The following is a 15,270-nucleotide window of genomic DNA, read 5'->3' as shown; positions in this document are numbered from 1 at the left end:
GGCATGGGATTACAGGCTGAGCCACTGAGCCCGGCTCAAGCTTCCTTTTGCCAGAAATTCTGTTTCCAGTCCTGAATCACTTAATTGCCTTTCTGTCTCCAAAGCCTTTATTGGCAGTTCATTAACAAGCATAAAATCCTTCAGAAGGATGCTCCTGTGCTTTGTAAAAACTCATCCAGCATCCCTACAGAGACTCTGATTCACTTCTTCACCATGAAGCTTAAAGTTGCTTTCCATACTTGTTTTCCCTGTGTGAGTAAAGGGGAGTTTAGTAGCTCAAATGTACTCATGTTTTTTTCTTTAGCACAGAATATGCTTTCTCAGTTCCCCCTTCATTCTACCTGTTTCATTCACTCTCTCAAACGTTTGCTGGATAATCCTACTCATTCTTCATGTTACTTCCTCAAAATCTTTAAAACACTCCACCCTTAAAAATCAAGTGCCCTGTTGTATTTGTTATATATGTAGTTGGTGCTAAATAAATGTAGTTGGATGGATGGATGGATGGATGAATGGATGGATGGATGGATGGATGGATGGATGGAAGATGGACAGAGACCAAGCAAGGTGGTGGGATCCCATTCTGTGAAAATTTTAGGAAATAAGTTGAACTCACAAGAGGACAATAGCAATATTTTGGTTTGCAAGGAAGTAAAAAAAAGGATGCTCTGTGTGTATCATGATTACTTTTTTCCAGGACTTGCTTAGATGCTAGCTATCTAGCAAGGATGGATCTAGATAACTTTTTGAGGTACCATCCGGTTCTATGACTTGTGGTATGAGGAAGGTTGGCACTGGGTGCTAGTGCAGAGTGGTCACCGGTCATGAGTAGAGGGGAAGGAAGAGGAGGGGAGAAGCCCTTTCATCCCTTGAACTCTTAGTTACAGAAAGGTCTGGCTCTTAACACAATTACCGGGTAGGCAAGTCTGTCTTGGATGATTCCTTTCCCTCCATCTTTCCATTGTTTCTCACTCCCCCAGTCCCACCTCAATGAGCATAAGCAGAAGGGAGCAGGGGCTCCTGCCATCCCATTAGCCCATGTGTGCCTGCCAGTCAGCCCTGAAGGTGATTGCCACTGAAATGGCATTTGGGGCCCCAGTGTTGTTCTGTCTTGGCTCATCATCTCTCTGAATGGAAGGAGCAGCCTCTCTAAGCAGCTTTTCGTTGCTGTGCTTGGCTGCTCAGGGCTCAGACACAACTCCCTCCCCAGCACAGTATGTGCTCACAAAGTTGTTTCACGAATTGATGCCTCAGCCTGAGCATCCATTAGCTAGGCTTCCCTTTTTTTTTTTTTAATTTAATTAGTTTTCTTTTTTTAAAAAATAATACACGAATACATTTCAGTTGTAAAATTCAAGATCTAAAGCATAAAAATAAAGCTAAAGTCTACCTTGACCCTATGCTCCCCTTATCCTATCCTCCTTCCCAGAGGTAACTGTTGTTACCTTTTTAAAAATGCACTCAGGCTCATATGTGAAAATACAGAAAAAATGATTTTGTTTCATATTTTTAAAATGTAAACATCATATTATGTATGGTGTTCAGTAAATTATTTTCTTATTTCACTAACATTTCTTTTCTGGTTAGTATACACAGTTTGACCTCATTCTTCCTAACTGTTGCATATAGAATGGCTATGGGTATAGTAGCATTTATTAACCCATCCCTTATGAGGAGACGTTTAAGAACTTGACAGTTTTTTGGTTGCTAGAGAAAACACAGCTATGAAGATTCTTGTGCACTCTACTTTGTGCCTGAGTGTGAATGTTTCTCTGAAAGAGAAAGCATGGTAGGCACATATGAAATTTTAATGCACACCATAAAATTGTCCTTTAAAAGAGCTAAAGCAATTTATATTCCGCCAGCATGATACTTGCATGCCATTTAGTACATTCTAAATAATATTTGACCATTTCATATTTTAAAATGTTCATATTTGGCAGATCTTTATTATTGTTATTCAAGTAAGCATTCATTGGCTTATTCAACAAGCATATATTGAATCTCGACCATGCATCACCCACCAGGCAAGAGAATTCACACACAGGAGGAGTTTTTGCTTTTGTTTTTGTTTTTGAGTTGAAGTCTCACTCTGTTGCCTGGGCTGGAGTGCAGTGGCACACTTACCTCAACCTGCTGGGCTCAGGCGGTCCTTCCACCTCAGCCTTCCAAGTAGCTGGAACAACAGGCGTGCACCACCATGCCTGGCTAATTTTTCTTGATTTATTGTAGAGACGATGTCTCACCAAATTACCCAGGTTTGTCTTGAATTCCTGGGCTCAGTCAATCCTCTCACCTTGGCCTCCCAAAATGCTGGAATTACAGACGTGAGCCATTGCACCCAGCCTCAGGAAGGATTTGAAAGGCTAGCAGTGCCGCAAGCAGCAACATATATGGTCATTTCAGCATCAGGAAAGCCTCTAGACCAGACCAGCCCTCTTCTTCTGCCTGCTGTGGATGCCTTGAATGGGGATCTCAGATCCCCATGCCTAGAGAGCTATCTGGCTGTCACTGCAAAATTGCTCAGGGGAAGTCACATTCACTGGAGTGACTCATACATGCTAAAGGCCCCATGGGCTCATTCCTGAGGGAGGCTTGGTTGGAAGATTTGGAAAGGGAGGGAGGGAGAGCTGCAACTGTAGGCAAGGGGGATGATGGGAAGCTTTGCCTACTTCAAAGCTTCCCCTAGAATCAGCTGGGTGCCACTATAGATTTGGTGGGACATTGATGCATTTTTTTCCTCACATCTTCAGGATAATTTACATGGATTATTACAAAGGACCTAGTATAATAATAAGGATGGTGGTAATAATAATAATCCTACGTTTCAATGATTCAACCTTCCATTGATTGTAACATGAGTCATTATTTTGTGACCCACTGAGAGAAAATGCTGCCAATGATAATTGTACAACGGTATTGATTGTGTCACATTCTGATTTCATAGATGTAAAAACATAAAAAAAGTCCCATAGTCTATGAAATATATTAATAATTCATAATTCTCAAGCACCTACTATGCACAAGATGCTGTAAAGCCCTTTAACATGAATTATTTTATTTAATCCTCACAAAATGCTTAATAATAGCTGGTTCTCCAAAAAAAAAAAAAAGTGCTTTGGTTTGTAGCTCTGGGCTTTGATTTTCCAGTTCCTATGGTGTAAACACTCCCACCTGGCCATTCTGACCTCTCTATGTGAAGTCACTGACTTCAGAGTCTGGAAGAAGAGCAGATAATTAGTTTTTGCAAGTCAAAGAGAGCTGACCCCGGCAAACTACTGGATAGATTCCATTATTACCACTTTACAGATCAGATAACCGAGACTTAGAAAGATTAGGTATTTTTCTCAGGACTATACTGCTAGTAAGTAGCAAAACTTGCCACTATATCCTTTCAAAACCCTCAAAAATAGGGGAATGGGTGCTGTGGGTAAAGGAGTTGGAATGATTCTTACAGCAATCTGCTCTGATGAGCAATCAACTTCAGCTGACCCCTCATTCCTACGTGTGGGGCTGGAGCACTCTTGGGGGTGATGGGAACTACTGAGTTCTGTTCCATCAGAGTCCCTGCTTTCTTTCCTCTGTGGATATATATTTTTCTTTATTTTAGTTAATGCATCAAACATTTATTGAGCACTTACTGTAGGCAAACATCGTCCTAGGTGCCATCCACTTGGCTTCCAAAGGTCATGGGAAGACACCCCTCCAACTTCCCAGTGGAGGAAGGGGAATAACTACCTACTATGTGGTGGAACTGTCAAAGTACATGGAATCACCTATGACAATTGTAAAACATAAATCAGGATTCTATTTCTGGTAAGGTGGAATAATAGGTCATTTTTAGCTAAGAAAGGAAATTAAAACCTTCTACCATATACTTTCCTCCTTCCCCTGAACATTTTAATTAAGCTATCCAGGAGAGGTCACCAGGATGAAGACATAGCAGTTCTGACTTTTCTCATTATCCATCTCCTAGAGATTAGCATGTGATTAAACTGATTGGATCTTTCGAGCCCAGGGAAGCATGGTGAAGTTTGTGGTGCCCCTGAAAAGATGTTATCATAAGTTGGGCAAATGTCCCAAATATGGAGCTCTATAGAGAGTTCAAACTTCACAAGTTCGCTGATGTGGGATAAAAATTATGCATCTGTGCATCTGTTATTTCTTAGATCGCTGACTCTGGTTCCAAGGAGTAGATTATATCCAGATGGGCTTCTGTCACCTGGCTACACCAACAGCATGCAACATGTTTAATTTATTTCTTTGCAGTCATGCCCTGTGTCCTTTTGCTTTGTCTGGTTATTTCCCACATAGCCCACAGGCAGGTGTCATGTTCTCGGTGGCCTGATCCCTTTGTAAGATCACCACCAGCACACCAGGACATGACTGCCTGGACCACTGCCAGATAGGGAAATCTTGAATGGAAATATTCACACGTTGAAACAGTGCCAAGTAGAAGATAGTCTTGCAAAAACAACATGGCTTTGGAGACACAATGCCTCTGATGAGTGAGAGGCGTGGTGGTATTTGCGGAAACCCAGCTGCTGCAGACGGTGGCATTAACTTGCCCTGCTTTGGCGACAGTTGTCTGAGTTTGGGATCACTGAACCTTAACAGGGAAAAAAAATTTTATCTCTATTACACTCTGCTAGTAAACCATAGTCTTGGGTCTCAGCTGCAGTTGTATACGGTATTTCTAAAGACAGACTTTTCCAGTTTTTCTAGCAAGAATGTATTAAATCACATGACCATGTGTTCATTTTCAAACTGGAAATTCAACTTTAGTTGGGAACTGACCAATCAGGAGAACAAAGGCCATACAAAAGTTTCAAGGAAGAAATTCTTACATGACTGTAGACCTACTCAGTGATGCAATATTGCAAGATTCAGCAAGGAGGTTGAGTGAAAACAGAAGCCTTGAGCTGCTCTTGTAGTGACTTCGAACAGAGAGAAATAAAGCATGGTTAAGGAGAAAGGAGTATAGATTGAGTATAGACTGACACTGTTGTATTCACTCTTACACCCAACCATAAGAAAGGCTGATTATCTGTTTTCTTTCCCTAGCTCTCTTCTTTGTTCTATTTTCTCAATGGAATAATGAGTGAGTACGTCTCTCCATGCCCCTTCAGCCTGATGACTTTATAAATGACTTATGGGATGCCTATCCTTGTGCCCAACCACAAGCCAGGAGAACTGAGTGATAAAAAGAACTTAGGTTTTTGAGAAGCACTCAAGCATTGGAATATGCTTATAACATACGCCACCTGTGATAAAGATGAGAGGGGTGGAGGAGGCTCACTTTTCGCTTGAGTGTGGTCTAGTTTTCTCCCTGTAACAGATGGCAGGTTCTGGCCAGCTGCTATTGCTTCTTCTCCTTCTCTTTTTTATTCTCTGCTCTTTCTCTCTGCAAGGGAGGAGCAAGAATTAAATGAATGATAGTAGGCAGGATCTAGAGCACTCTAGGAAATTGAATTGTCTGAGCTGTAGTGACTTGACTGGGTGAGGCAGTCAGTCTTCCAAATTAGTCCTGCAATCTTAAACCAGACATTGGTAGCCTGTGCCAAATCCACTCTTGGCTTCACTGGCCTCTCTATTTGTCCTTAGCCTCCACCTACCTCCTAATTGCCATGCCTTTTCCCCCAAATGTCCAGTGCCCACATGTAGTTCCCAGGCTTTCCAAAATTACTGCTTAGCTGCCATTTACTGAGCCCCGTGATGTTCCATATGTTATATGGGTGCTCCATGATTTTGCAGTCAGGAAGTATTATACCCCATTTCATAGGAGAGGAAAATACTCTGCCTGCATATCCAGTAGGTGGGAGAGTCTCAGTGCAAACTCAGATTTGCCTGTTCTCAGAGCCTGTGTTCTTTTTCTCTTAGATTTTATACAATGTGGGTTTTGTGACACAGGGAATGACTAATGCTAGAATACCCACAGGGCACATCTGGGGCTTTGCCTGGTAACTTATTAGGATGGTAAGTTTCCTTTGTTGCAGTTTCTATAGATCTCAGATTCTGTAGTTATTAAATACATTGGGTTGGACTGGCTGATTCTAAGAGTCTGTGAGAGCTCAGGACAGAGCCACCATAGCTCAATTAATCCTGGGAATTCTGCCTCTCGGGCTGGAATCCTGGGAATTTCACTACTGGGAAATTAACCCACTTTAGACAACAAGCCCTCTAAATGAGATTCTTCCAGACTAAATCACAGTATGTTAGGTCTTTGTCGCCAGAAAACACATACTTGCTTGGAAGTCTAGGAGATCTGATCTTCGCTTTGGAAAAGATATCTCTTACCTGTGTACGCAATTCCTGCATTTGGAAAGGTAAAAAGACCAAATCTGGGGCATATCCTAGGGGAAAATGTATTTGAAGAGGTGAGTTTATTACAAAGCTTATGAGAGGAAGGAAATTTAAGCAGTCCATGCAGATGACCTCTTAAACACTGCCGAAAGAGAAGCCTAGAGAAGAAAAAGTGATTTTACCTGATCATATGGAACAGAGGTAAAGCAGCAGAACTTTTACTGCCAAGATAGATGACAGGGATGTAGAGAAAAAAGCCAAGGGCATATTACAGTAGGCTTGATGAATGTCATCCCGAAATCTAACTCAATATTTGAATGCTATAAATTGTGTTAAGAAATATAAGGCCTAATAAACCTTAGGGACTATTTGTGACTGATTCAAGAAGACTGAGTTTAAACTGCCGCTGATGAAATGGATGTGGGTAGAATAATGGTATTAGCAATTTGATAAAATCCTAATAAATCAGATGTGGAACCTGATTTGAGTTACACAGAAAGTCTTGCCCATGGGAATGAGATTGTAGCACGGAATCGCTGCTTCAGACTCACTTCCAACATCCCAAGAAGGTTCCATCAAAGAGTACAAGGAAAGCATCTGCTCTGAATATGGCCACCATGTTTGCAAGCATTTTGTTTTCATTGCATGTTAATCTCACCTGTGAACACCCGTTTTCTTAAATCTCTTTGTTGAGGATCACCTCATCCATCCCTTTGTTATAATGTTAGGTACAAAGATTTCATTCTCAATTAAGAAAAGACCAGAAAAGAAGATATTAGATAGTAAATCCTATATAAGCATAAGAAAGAAAAGCTTTCATCCTATTTCTTAACCTGAGAGCCCTGTAATGCCACTATTTGTAAAAATGTGAAAACCAGGTTTACAGCATATATGCATATGGGGGATAATAATTTAAAGTAAATGTTCTGGAGTATTGCATCTCCTAGAATGATTGTTGCTCTGGGACTCCCCACCCACTGTAGCAATGGATTTAAGATCTTCAGGGGAAGGGTGAAGACCGACTATAGCAGTAGAGTTATTTCTCATCCTTGACTAGCAGATGGTATTTTTGACTCGTTAGCAAAATAATAGTCTTCAAAGTCAGGAGTTGGTGAAAAGAAATGAATTTCTAAATTCTTTGAGCTCCCATTAACATGTCAGGAGTCAGGGCTGGTAGACTAACTCGTGGAGTTTTTATAAATCTAGATAGAGAAAACTTAGGATGTATTGTAAGGGAGGCCTAGATTATATGGGAAGGGCAGGGAGAAACCTGGTCAGCCTGAGAAATTGTGGAAAGAGGGAGACAGGGACCATGGAACAGCCAAAGTGTCAAATGCATGTGATCTTGAGTGAATCCAATACTGAAGTTGGTGGCCAGCTGCCCTTACTAGAACCTCAGTGTTTTGCAACTACTGGGCAACAGTTACATTGTATTCTTTGTAAATGGCCTTTCTTGGAGTTGACCGATGCTGTAGCCTTTTCCCCAGAGGTGGCCTGATGAGGACTTCAAGAAAAAGATGGCATAGCACCAGTTGAGGTCAGCAGCTACAGAGATGAGCTGAGGAAGCTCTCTTGACTCTGTTGAACCTTAATGTTTTGAGTAAAGAGTCTGAAATTTGTTTCACGGCCTGGTGAGAAGTCATGGAGGTGGTAAAAGGAGGGCCAGACCCACCTGGGGACAGAAACAGGCAACTGCTAAGAGCAGGAAATGCATTGACAAAGACCAGCCATGAGCATCAGAAGCTGAACTTCATGCCATAAGACCAGATGAAATTGTCTTTAGCAGATGCCAATCTTGAAATAGGATCAACCAACCCATGCCAGGTGGGCAGAGAGGGGCAGTACCTGGGCCAGCTGTCTCTCGCTGCCTCAACCCTTTTCTAAATACGTGCTCCCCTAATTATCAGAAATACACTCAAACTTTTACCTCCACTCAGAGGACATCTTGAAAAGCAGGAAGAAGAGGAGGGCAACTGCCCACATTCCTGATCCACAAAATCATGCTAAAGTAAAATAGTGGTTATTTTGAGCAGCTAGGTTTTGGGGTGGTTTGCTTTGCAGCAATAGACAACGAGTATAGTAGAAAGAAAGTGTGTTAGGCTGCCAGGAAAGAAGTTAATGCTAACTATGAGGGTCTCTGGGATGGTGGAGGTGGGGTGTAAGTAAAGCCTTGAGGATGAACGGGCCTTGGACGAGTGGTGATGGTGAGAGGTATGGGGAGTGTGTTCCCCACATAGGGAGGAGAATAAGACATCACAGAAGTGGGAGCACATGGAGAATGTTTGGCACTTGTCCAGGGTGACTGGAGTGAGGCTGGCGTGGGTGGAAACAGCAGCTAAGAAGAGATTTGTGAAAAAAAATCACTGGTTAATGTCAGGGCAATGCTTGAAATTGGAGATGCTTGTTGCTACCCATAAGGAGGTTTTAAGGTGAAGGACTTGCCTCTGGTTATTGCTTCAGTGTCAGATGCTGTCTATTGAAATATGTCATGGTGATAAACAGATAGGTTCACTGGTTCAGCCTGAACCCTAATGTGAGCTTTTTTTGTTTTCTCCAGTGAGAGTCCTAAGCTGTAGCTTGCACTAAATCTATCTCAGCTTGACTGGTTTCCTGGTCTTGAGTTACACCTAAAACCTACATCCTCAAGAATCCCAGGAAGAGAATCTGGTTGACCTATGGTTAATCTCCCTGCAATGTACTCACTTAGCTGTGTGTGTAATTCTGAAATCTTTCTATTAATGGTTATTTCTTTTCAGCTTTTAGAGTCCCCTTATTAAAGCATAACTATTCTGCTCATTTGTTCAACAAATATTTCTTAAAAGCCTACTACTCTATGCCAGGCACTGTTTTAGTCACTTTCCAATATTGAATAAAGGCAGACAAAGCCCATTTCTGGGAAGTTTACAATTTAAGGGGGGAAAACAATGGTAAACAAGTAAACAAACAAGCCCACGATTTAATTGCAAGAAAAGAAACCAGTGCATATAACCTATGGCTGCTGAAGTTTGGATGCCTATTTGATAAGCAGTCATGGAAAGCCTCTGTGGGGAGACAATGATTGAGTGGAGACTTGAATCATGAAGAGCAACTGGTCGTGTGAGAGCTGAGGGACGGGATCTCAGAGAGAGTGAACAGCCAGTGCCAAGACCTAGAAACTGGAACCCATTTTGCGCATCTGAAGAACAGAAAGCGTATGGAGCAGTGATGAAAGGGGAGAGGCAGAAGAAGGGGAGAGGCAGAGGATTAGGGAGTCAGGTGGTGTTGAACATGGAAGTCTGTGGGCCTGGTGACAAGATGGAGTTCATTAAGGTTTAGTGAGAAGCAGTAGGAGCGAGCATGAGTAGTTTCACTTGTTAAACAGATCTTTGGCTGATGGAATGAGTAATCAATATCAGTTATGAAGTCACTGGGGATTCAACCAGAGGTTGGCAAACTTATTCTGTAAAGGGCCAGATGAGTACATATTTTAGACTTTGGGGCAGTTTAGTCTTTCAATTCTGCCTTACAAAAGAAGCCACATGCAAATGAATGTTGCTGTATTCCAGTAGAACTTTAGTTACAAACACAGGTGGTAGGCTGGATTTGGCCTTTGAGCCATAGTTTGCAGACCACTAGATTGGATAATAGAGTGTGGGAATGTAGGCACTTGAGTTCACCAAGCAGAGTGGTGAAACATATTTAGTGGGAGCCTAGAGAATTCTAAGATACAGGCCCCAGTCTCCCAGAAGGGGGAGGTGGAAGAAAAGGATACCAGCAGCAAGCTTTTACATTTCTTAATTTTGTAATGGCTGGCCCTATGAACATGTGGGTACCTGTGTGTGTTCTGGCTGATGACAATAGGGGCCAAAGTTTACAGGGACAGTTCGTTTTATGGGACCTGAAACTTAACAATTTGGGAGTCCTTTTTAAGAAAATGAATATAAACTTACAAATACAAAATTGGGAACAGGGCCTTGGCAAAAATTTATGTGTGTGACAGGCCCTGAAGCACGAGCTTTATTAGCTTCAGGGTAAATCCACCTCTGTGTGTATACATATTTCCCCATTCCCGAGCTCACAGCAACAATCTGAGCCTCATTATTTCAAGTCAGTCTGTTTCAGATAAAGCCTCCTTTAGTGACATCTGGTGCATGACTGAGACTTTGAAATACTCAGAATCCTAAAAAAAGAAAGAGTCACCTGCTCTGGGGAGATGATTGGATCCTGCTGTATCTGACTTGTCATCACAGGTGCAGGTGCTCAGGTCCAACCCCACCTCATAGTCCTTGGTAACACAAACAGTAGCAATGGACACCACACTGTGGGCTTGTGAGACTGATGTTTGCCTTGTGTCCTCACACCTATATTACTGGAGATGACACTGGAACCCAGAAAGAATATGTGCCAGTGCTTTAGGTCATGAAATGGAAGCAATTTTATGGGCCATGTTTATTCTGTTTTATTTGAATGATTCTGCATGTGAGACTCAGAGTCTCCTCTGGATTCCACAGATATTTACTGGGAAAATACTGTAATAAACACCTGCAGTAGGAACTCAAATGTTTCCAGGGCTTCTAGGTGTGAATGAAATCAACCCATGGAAAGTGAGGGAAGAGGGTGTGCTTGGTGGCATAGGAAAGGAAGGGAAGAGGGGAGGGGAAGAGGGAAAGGGGGATGAAGCTGGTGGACGGCAGAAGACCATCCCCTCTGCAGTGTGCTGTCCCTCTGAATCCTGAATCCTATTTCACAAATTGTCAGTTAAACCTAAGAAGGAAGGGAGGAAGGAAGGAGGGAAGGAAGGAAGGAAGGGAGGGAGAGAGGAAGGAAGGAAGAAAAAGGAGGGAGGGAAACAAGAGGTAGGATGAAAGGACAGAGGAAGAGAGAGAGGGAGGGAGAAAGAAAGGAAAAGTGCTTGATGAGCACGCATTTCTATGGAAACCAGAAATAGCTGAGTCCTTTGGTGACAATGTGGAGGAAGATGTTGGAGGTGGATGAATCCAACAAAACAGGTCGGGAGGATGGAGGCCATGGAAACTCGTCAGAGTTGTGGGGAAGGCTTAGGTTGTCAAGCCTTGGATTAAATGTTGGATTAAATGTTGGTTTCCAGTCTAATCACATCTATGAAGTACAGAAGGGCTCTGCCTTATAGCTCTGGTGGCAGTAGAGGGCATGTGCCTAGTGGAGTCCCTGAATGTTGGTGAGCATATGTACGACCATATTCCTGCAGACCTCCAGAAATACTGGGCAGTCTAGCAAGGGGTTGAGTTTTTGGGTGAACCGATGGATCTGTGGAAGTGATGAGTCATGGGTATAAACATCCTGTAACTACTTTGGAGACTCCAGGAGAGTGAGGCCTGGGAACATTTGGGTTGTTGTGGGTTTGCATATCTATCTCCTCCACTTAATATAAAGTCACTGAGACCATGAACCTTGTCTTAATCATTTTCATAACTTTCTGGTCTCCCAATTACCTTTTTCTTTCTTACCCAGTGCTGAGCATAGGGCTCTGGAATATTTACTTATTCAGCGATTGTGTGTATAATGAATACAAGAATTAAAAAAACATGAATAAAACACTCTTACTCAGAAGAGACTTACTCTTCTCAGAAGTCTGTACCATGGCCCATGCCATCCTTCATTCCTGATCAGCTCTAGCTTCTTCCTGGGCTTTTGGGCTCTGTCTTTTGCCATGCGAGAATTAATGGTGCTATCATAGCATCGTTCAGGCTGACATTTAGAATTATAGAATGGCAGAGCTGGAAGGGACCCTAGAGACAGAGTCCAGTACTTTCGATGAAATCTGAGATCCTTAAAAGAAAACCTGAGTAATTCCCATTTATCTGAAATTCAAACAAGCAGGGAATACAAATGACTAGAATCTTTTATACATCCTATGCTATATATTTAATCTGTCAGAATATCTTATACATGTGAAGGTTTTTATGGGATATCACTTATATTATCTCACTGGATCTTCACTGTATATTTTAAGTAGCCATTGGTCTCTTCCATTTTACAAAGGTTCAGTAAGTTAAATAACTTGCCCTCAATCATTCAACCAGAAAATGGCAGCTGAGGTTCAAGGTGGTCTACCCATTCCAGGTTCATTGTGATATCTACAACCTGGTAGGAGGCTTGCCATTCCATGAATAACACATAGGAAGCTGACCCCAAGTAGCTCCTTAATAAGAAACACAGCTTCTAGTTTCTCTCAGTCTACTATTGATTGGATTGCTCTAGAGCTACATGCCAAAATTCTAGATATAAGGTTCATGCTGTTCCACTAACTCTGCTGAGTTGTGATAGGGTCCAAGTGTCCCATTGCCGCCATAACAAATTTACCTACCACAGATTTAATGTTTGAAAGTGTTAACAATCCTGGTCATCAAAAGTCTGAAATGAGACTTACAGGGCAAAAATCAAAATGTCGGCAGGGTGGATTATTTCTAGAGATTCCAAGGGGGAATTTGTTCCTTTCTTCTTCCTGCTTCTGGAAGCTGTTGGCATTCCTTGGCTTGTGGCCCCATCATTCCAGTCTCTGCTTCCATCCTCACATAGCCTTCTCCTCTGATTCTGACTCCTGCTACGTTTTCTTTAAAAGGACTGTTGTGATCACATCATGCCCACTAGATAATCTAGGACAATCTTCCAGCTCAAGATGTTTTATTTAATCACATCTGCAAAGACCCTAAGGCAACATTATCATAGAGTCTGGGCTTAGGACACGCACATATATTGGGGACTGTTCAAACTACCACAGATAAAATTTTAATTTTCCTAATGTAGCAGATTCAGTTGTTTCAAAAAGAGATCTAAATATTTTACTTGCCAATGACTTTATCTGAGAAGAGAATGAAGGGCTATCGCCTACAAAAGGCCACTGTCACCCTAACAAGGGGGCAGGAGGCATTTTCTCTCTCTGGGGCATGAACTGTCCTAGGTCTCTGAGTTCAGAGTAGAGGTAGAGGTAGCCAGACCAGTATCCATGAACGGAGACAAAATTTTTTAGTCCTGGCTTTTAAACCTCCACCACCTATAAGTGGATGATGTTTCAAATGCCTGTATTTATGTGCATGTTGATCAGTCTTTGGTATCAGTGTTTTTTTGGTGGGGAGGGATGGGCCTCAGTTTGAGAACCTTGGCTGGTTCTCTCCTAGGATTCAAACCTGTCTAAGCATGTCCAGAGGGCCCCAGAGTGCTCTTTGCCTGTGGAACCCAGGAGCCTGCAGGATAAGACTCCCCATAAAGGAGGAGTGTGTAGGAGCTACAGGTTTGGAGCTCAAGCAGTGTAATGGCACTGGGGAGCTGGGGCCACGTCTGTCACCAAGATCACCCTGTGCCCCAGCCCATAGGCTTACAGCCAAGAAAGTTAAACAGTGAGTACAATCTAAAAGAGCTATTTCTCTAAAATCCCTGGAGGACGTAGAGAATGCAGAGAAGCCTTCACTGACTTGGCAGTGTGGTGCCGCTGACTTGGGCAGCGACAGGAAGTGTTACAGGCGGCTTTTGTAGTGGTACCCAGGGATTTGGGGGCCTTAAAAGGCAGTTAGTAGGGGAGGAGAACAACAGTGAAAGCTCATTTTAGGATTCCCTTAGGACTAGTTGAAGGGATGAAGAGCTTTGAAGGTGAGCCGAAGCTCTCAGAATTGCAAGTTGCAACACAACCAGAGAATCCTTGTGGTGGAATAATTTTTTAAAATGTTAACAGGAGTTTAATTTTCCTATTATTTTCTGTTCCCTTATAATCCCATGACCCTTCCCTGTTTCAAGCCCAGACTTTGAGGTATTTATTACCATGGAGAATCGATGTTGCAATAACAGAAAAAAGGCTTTGAGTTTTAAAAGCCTAGCCCTGAGGGTACTTAAGGCATAAACAGTAGATTTGGACTAATACCTGCTGAGTTAGGGGAAGGAATTTTATTTCTAGACTAGATAAAGGTTTCCTGGCCTGACTTGGTGCCTCAGACTGTAATCCAAGCACTTTGGGAGGCTGAGGTGAGTGGATTGCCTGAACCTGCAGGTTCAAGACCAGCCCGGGCAACTTGGCAAGACCTCGTCTCTACAATAAATAAAAAATTAGCAGGGTGTGGTAGTGCACACCTGTAGTTCCCACTACTTGTAAGGCTGAGGCGGAAGGATCACCAGAGCCCAGCAGGTCGACACTGGGATGGCTGTGAGTGTGCCACTGCACTCCAGCCTGGGCAACGGAGTGAGACTCCAACTCAAAAAAAAAAAAAAAAGATTTCCTTCAGACCGGCCTGGGCAACTTGGCGAGACCTCAACTCTACAATGAATCAAAATCATTAGCCGGGTGTGGTAGCGCACGCCTGTAGTTCCAGTCACTTGGAAGGCTGAGGCAGAAGGATTGCCGGAGCCCAGCAGGTTGAGGCTGCGGTGGCCGGGAGCGACCACTGCACTCCAGTCTGGGCGACAGAGTGAGACCCCAACTCCAAAAAAAAAAAAAAAAAAAAGATTTCCTGAATTCGGGTGGTTGGTGGTGGTGTTGGTGGTAGAGAGATACAGAGGGGAAGTCAGGGATGAAAATATATTGTAGATGTGCGAGTGGGAGTGTAGGGTCATGCTCTGTTCTACTCTGTCACTAACCTGGGACGTGATAGCACCTCCTGTTCAATCTGGAAAATCTGAGAGCAAAGAGGTTTTGAGTCTCCTGTAGCACCCCAGGAAAGGGGCCAAGTCCCATAGAAGGGGTGCCTGTGTGTTATGATTAGGGATGTGGAGAACTACACAACCTCATGGGTCTTGCCATGGCTCAGAATGGTATGGCAACCTGCAGAATTGCTCCCTGCCCCTTAGAGGATCATGGCAGTAGGCATGAAGGACAACCCAGTCATTGCTTTCCTGGGCAAATGAGGTTTCGATGGGAAGGAGGATGTTGGTCTGCAGAGGTGATGATGTGGAGTGCTTTCCTTTCACAATGATACCATTGAAACCCCTCCCCACACTTACACACAACCCCGGGAAAGGAGG

Source organism: Carlito syrichta, unplaced genomic scaffold, assembly GCF_000164805.1.
Source record: "Carlito syrichta isolate Samal-C Ts95f unplaced genomic scaffold, Tarsius_syrichta-2.0.1 Scaffold305211, whole genome shotgun sequence".
NCBI lineage: Eukaryota > Metazoa > Chordata > Mammalia > Primates > Tarsiidae > Carlito > Carlito syrichta.
Note: the sequence above shows the minus strand (reverse complement) of the source record.